This window comes from Humulus lupulus, chromosome 2, assembly GCF_963169125.1.
Source record: "Humulus lupulus chromosome 2, drHumLupu1.1, whole genome shotgun sequence".
Lineage (NCBI taxonomy): Eukaryota > Viridiplantae > Streptophyta > Magnoliopsida > Rosales > Cannabaceae > Humulus > Humulus lupulus.
Window position 1 is genome coordinate 44413842 of NC_084794.1, and position 6899 is coordinate 44420740.

A 6899-nucleotide genomic window follows, 5' to 3' on the forward strand; every position below is an offset into this window, starting at 1 on the left:
ATTAAAATTAAAAATTTATTTCCGAACTTCAGACGAGCTCTTCCTCTAGCTTGGACCGCAACGAACGCTCTGTTCCCAACTCTAAGCTTTAAGCAGCCTTCGTCCACTTCCTCCCACGATTCAAGAAGCTGTAAGGAGTTACAAACATGGTTAGTAGACCCAGAATCAATAATCCAAACAGATTTATCATTCTCTAAAACACATGTTTCTAAGATGAATGAACTATAATCAGTACCTTTGTTTTTCACTGCTAGAAACTTGGGGCAATCTCGTTTCCAATGCCCCTTCTCTTTGTAGTGAAAGCACTTATCTTTACCTTTCTTGTTTTTCATGTTCTTCCCCTTAGGCGTCTGAGAATTTAGTTTTGCACTCGTCTTTGCAGCCTTTGCAGGCTTGGGGTTGTTGTGTTTTTCCACCTTTCCTCTTGTTTCCAGCTTTTTGATGAAGAAGCTTGGTTAGCTTCAGCCTTAGCTGAATTTGCAGCAGTAGTAGTAGTTGTCTTCTTTTATCCTCCCTTACTTTGTCCACCCATGATAGACTCAAAAATCTAAAGCTCGTTCATGAGCTGCGTCAGACCATAGTTGAGTTTATTCAACACATAGTTGGTGGTGAATGGCAAGAAAGCTGGAGAGAGACTGTTGAGGATTAAGCCAACTTGAGTTTCCTCATCTATTGTTGCTCCATGCAGTTCAACTTCCTGAAAGTAGTTTGTCATTTTGATTAGATGATCGCGGACATGTTGAGATGGTGCCATCCGAGCATTGGCATATTTCTTGGTGGCCTCAAAATGAGTCTACGCTGACTTGGCACCAAGCATGTCTTGGAGCTGATCCATGATTTTGTAGGCTGTCTTGACATTCTCCATCTTTGTCTTGAGAGTGTCAACCATACTAGTCAACATGTAGTATCGCGCCTTGTTGTTAGCCGCCTGCCAACGCTCATACTTGTCCCTCACAGATTTGGTAGCTTCTCAGCTAGAACTTTTGGGGATTCCTCAGTCATGACGAACTTGGAGTTGTCACCAATCAACATGGTGTTGATGTTTTGCTTCCATTTAAGGAAGTTTTCTCCAGTGAGTTTCTCTATTGAAAGTTGAGAAAGGATGGGAGTAGACACATCCATAATAATACTACAAATTATCAATAAAAAAGAAATCAATCGCATTTGCTCAATAAAACTTCTATTCACACAAATTTCAAGAAATAGCACAACATATATAAAAAATATGTAAGATATGAGAAAAAAATACCAATTTATCTTAATTAATAAATCTTCCATAATTTCTCTTTTCTTTTTTAAATTACATAACTCTGTTAAAATATCCAAAATTGACATGATCAACTTTGATAATTAAATTAATTAATTGAGCTATCTAGATAATTTTATCCAAGGTACAATGGAGACCATTGGCCTATGAAATCATGCTCCAATAAGTTATCATAATAATCTAACAAATAAATTTACTAACTTATTAATTCCTGGTGACTCCACTAAAGACTCGGAATTTCACTCTTGAATTCATAGAACGCTCTATAACAAGTATAGATACGTTATTAATTATCCATTGTTACAACCATAATTGTCACTCAATCCTCTATAGATGGTCTACAATGAGATGGAACTTATTTATTGTTTTACCCTCGTTGTATTTTATCCTTAAAACACTTAGTTCCTTGTAAATGATATTTCAGTAAACTAATATTAATTACTGAAATGAGATCTCTATCATTTAACACCTTGGACCAAACTAAAAGGAAACCATCATTTCACTTCTTCATCAGAAGCTATAGATGTTCATTTCTATGATTAACACTCTCACTCAATTATACTACTGAGTTCCTAAGATGTAAGTATGGGCTAGTCCGTAGAGTAAGTTGGTAATGAACAAGTCAAAGAACTCAAATAATACAATCAGTTAAAATACTAACAACTCAAAATTGAGATTGAATTGACCTATGGTCAACTATATGATATGACTAGAATAGATAATAACGGTATGTTTACTTATCCTATCAATTGTCAATATCGATCCAGTCCGATGTAACAAATACATCCGATCTTATCTACTTTGCTAATGTTATGGAAAGAACATAACACTACAATGTGTAAGTAGATCATATCGTAGATTGACAAGTCAGTGTAAATCATGTGCACTGACTAATCTTAGGACTAACTTATTTTGAACATATAATCATATTTATATTCCACTGTGATTACGTCACTATAAATACGATTAGCTATATGCTCAGGATTTAATAGAAGTTTATATTAAACAAATAATCATGAAAATAAAACATGTGAGCAAAGTGATTGACCAAGTCAAAAAATGATTTCTATTCTTTTATTGATAATAATGAGCTTACAAAGAAATTGAGTTTTAATTAGGGCATAAAACCCTAACAAGAAGTGCTACTGTCAATGAGACACAAGTCGTCTCAAAGGTACTTGGTCAACGTCGTGGCCACAATTGAGGTATTGGACGCAAGTTGAAGGGCACTAGTACCATTGCCTCAAGCGCCATCGGATCCTCTTCACAACCAGAGGCATCACCGTTTCCGTCCACCATAGTTGGCCCTCCAACGATACCACCTGAGGCTTTCAAGTCCATGGTTCAACATTTCAGTCAAGCCTTTATGACCCAGAACAACAACTTCCAACAAATGCAACAATTTTTACAAGCAACAAATTTGAACATCCAAGCTCCATAACTTCAGCCTGTCAACTTGGACATTAATATGATACGGTCCATGATGGCAAGCGTTCAACCACAACAACCACAGATACCACAACCACCACAGCCACCACAACAACCCGGCGATAATGACTTTGGAATTGATTTTGATGACATCTAGTTTTATTATATTACTATTTTGAACTTTTTTAATTTTGTGTTGTTTTTTTATTTATATTGGAGACAATACTACTTATGTTTTGTTATCTTACATTTTGGAGACTATGAATATTGTTAAATTAGTTTTATTATTTAATTAATAAATTGATTTCATTATTTAATTAAATAAGTTGGTTTTATTTATTTATTTAATATTTAATATTTTATTAAATAAATTTTAATCAATATAATTAATTGATTTTTTTTTAAAAATGTATACCTACAGCGACAACATGCCGTCGCCATAGGGTGCACGCTGAACACGAAAATCTGAGTTTTCGTGACACTATGGTGAGGACATGGCGTTGTGGTAGGCATATAAATCCACACTCTTCAGCGATGACATATCGTCTCTGTAGATGAGGCGGTCGATGGACCTTTTTGAAATTCAAATTTTCAGATTTTGCAACCACCAACAGCGAAGACATGTCTTCGCAATATCCCAGTCAAACCGAAAAAAAGGATTCCCTACTACAACTGACATGTCGTCGCTATAGTAAAACACTACTGCGATGATTGCGTTTTGTCGTCGCTGTAGACTGCTACACATACGGACCTATATCGACACTGTTTTGGTGACGACAAAAGTCCTCGCTGTAGAGTCTTTTTCTTGTAGTGTACTACACCTAGGTTGTGATTTGAAGAAACTAGGTGGAATTTGTAGGAGTAGTTTCTCCAAATCCCAAATAATTCTGTTAATGGGTTGTTAGGTTCTCAACTGTCATAACAACCCCATTGATTTGTGTTAATTCAGTCATTGTTCTATAAAAGGACAACTTCACTCCACTTGTTAGAATGAGAGAAAAAATAGATGAAACAAGAAAAGCACCAGATGAGAAGAGAGAACTCAAGTATATGGAAATCAAGATTGAGTGTTGAGAAAGATTGTGAGAGCTGGGTTTGGGGAACTATATTGAGAAGCACAACTATTGGGAAAGTGCTTGCTCAGGGATTGAGAGGAAAACACCTATGAGATTGAGTGTTTAGAGTGTTAGATCCAAGATTGTTTCAAGAAGATCGATATAAGATTTGTACTCATTTCGTTGATTGAATAAAGAAGAGATAGTGGTTCCTAAAACTGGATTAGGTTCAAGATCACATTGATCTTGTTCTGAAATAGTATATATACTTGTGTCAATTTATGCTTTTATGTTTTTAGTTTTATAACTGTTTGATTATTAGTTTTACTGGTTTTTCTTCTTAGTTTCATCTCTGGTTCACTGAGATTCATCTGAGGTTCTTGAACTAGGATCTTTATTTCCTATAGGGTGTCTTACTGATACTGAGTTTCGTATTTATTTTTATCTTTTTTTAGTTTTCTATTTTATCTTAATGAAATTTTCTCATTAGAGATGTTATACACTTGTTATTTGTCTCTCCAAGTGTTGTTTTTGGATTAGTCATTGTTGTCCGTATTTTCACCACTAGACACGTGGAAATTAGGAGTAATTAATGACAAGATAAGCCATGAGGTTCTCAGAGTGTGAACTCTTCCAGGAAACCCAAACCGGCCAAGTCATGGATGTCTCCAATTGGGGCCACTCCCCGAGGTCTGTCCTCGAGGCGAGGATGTCTCCAGGTAAGGCCACATCCCGAGGAGCTCTCTTCACTCGCCCATCTCCCAGATCTAGGATTTTGGTCCTCAGACCAAAAGTAGTTGTCAGGTGTCAGTCACTGCAGGTATAGGCTATCAGACGATCATCTGACAACTTTTAGTAATCCTTGATTAGTGGTGTCGAGTTCGTACCCTTGACAATCAGCATTTCCCACGATGTTGCATGGCATGGGCGAACGTGCGTCACACCCTGATAGTCAGAGATATGTTCCTCATAAAGTTGGTACACAACTTTCTGCAACGGGCACCGTGCAATCCGCCTGGGCCGTAGTCTCTATTTAGTGTAATCATTTTTGTATTAATTCAACATTAATACCCCAATAAGGGGGAAATTTGTATTAATAATGCATTATTGACATTAATAACCCCAACCTCTATAAATAGGGTTGGGACATCTCCATGTAAATGGTCGAAATTTTAGAGAGAGAAATTCAGTAACTAAGTGCAATATATACACTGTCTGAGAACTACCATTGAAGTTTGCTCAAACAAGCTTCATGCTCACTAAATACCAGAGACTCGTGGACTAGGGCTCTTTTATAGTCTGAACCACGTAAAATCTTTTTGTTCTTTTCTATTATTTTCTTTAAACTCTCAGAGTAAGTTGATAGCGAAAAAAGCAGTGAACAATCATTAAGCATGTATTTTCGATAGATGATGAGTTCACTTGGTTAAAAAAAATTCTACCATATGTTAAGAGACTAATGTATTATGATTCTTATATATATATATATATATATATATATATAAATATATGAAATTGGTCTTTGACCAAAAACATTTACGTAATAATGCAAAATATTTTTTAATTTTAATCTTTCCTATACTAGACAATATATTATATGAGAGTTCTATAGTGGTGATGCCACTTTTGCTCACCGATAGGCTGTTCTATTTTTTTTTTTGGCATGTAGAGAAATTATAACTAATTTTTTTAGAAGACGGTGTACACTATAGTTATAGCAGTCATTCTACTAATTTTTTATAAATTCCAAATAATTTATGATGCAAAAAACAGAATTCAAAACAATCAATTACATGCATATAAAAAAACAGACACACATGTAACTAAATGTTTGAGTCATGCTTTTGGCAACGTAAATTATTTAAAATTTATCAAAAGCTAGTAGGATAACTACTATAACTACAATGTACACCATCATATTAAAAAAAATTATTATAAATTTTCTAAGTGCTAAACTCTTGTTGATCGATAGGGGTAAAAGCAGTGCCCCATTGGATAAAAATAGCACTCCCACCGTAAAACTTCCCTATATTTATATGAAACGTTAGTAAGTTTGAGAAAATTAGGTAGCTTTTCTCTTCTTCCCCCATTGATGGGACTCTATAAGCTATTGTTTTGAATCTTTTCTAGAGTAGAATGATCGAGGCTTTCTTGATGAAAAGAATACGTTCCCCCCCACATATAAGATATATGGACACACATTTCGAGAATAAGATTTTTTTTAATAAAATAAAGAGATTTGTTTGAGTATTTCAACAACCCTTATTCACTCATGACAAGTTGACAACCATCTTTGGAACCATTGTTGAAGAAGTCATATTTTGCAGGACCCTCTCCACTGGGGATGTGGGTCACTGTTCTCATTCTTTCATCGATTAGAGGCCATTTTTTTTTATAATTAAATGCACCAATATTCATGAGTAGATCTATACTACCATACAACTATCCATTCCATTAATATACATGCGACATTTTCTCCAGCAAAGCCTTAAAATGATGATGACAATTAGTCACGTAAAAAGTCTCCAATAAAGATTAGAGGATGGTAATGATAATTAGGAGAGTATATATAATATTATCAAATAAAAATGATGCATTGATTAGGTTACGTTGTTGGGTTGGAACTTTCAATAGAGGGCCGAAAAAGAAGTTGAAATCCATAATACGTGAAGATTTAGTTGAAATATTGTAATACTTAATAATGATGTAACCTTGACCAATAGAAAATATATAAATGCATAATTTAACCAATACGTATTTTTACATATATTTATAATTTTTTTTTTTCAAAAAGACAATGCACAAAAATGTAAAAACAAATAAATTAAGAGAGCCATGATCATTCGGTCATTGTCTTACACATATCCATCCACATATCCATCCCATGCTATCCCTTCTTATTATCTTGATAATCTATTTTTGATCCAGAAGGATTGTCTAGAAATTTAATACAAATGATGTGACACGTTGATGTGATAATACACACAAAAAAAGCTTTGTTTTACATAATAATGATAATAATAATTAATGAGTACATGAGGATGAGGATGAGGATGAGGATGAGGATGAGGATGTTTCGGGCTGTATACAGGGCAAGGCAAGATAGAATCAATGGCCTTATATGAAACACGTACATGAAATTGGAACAA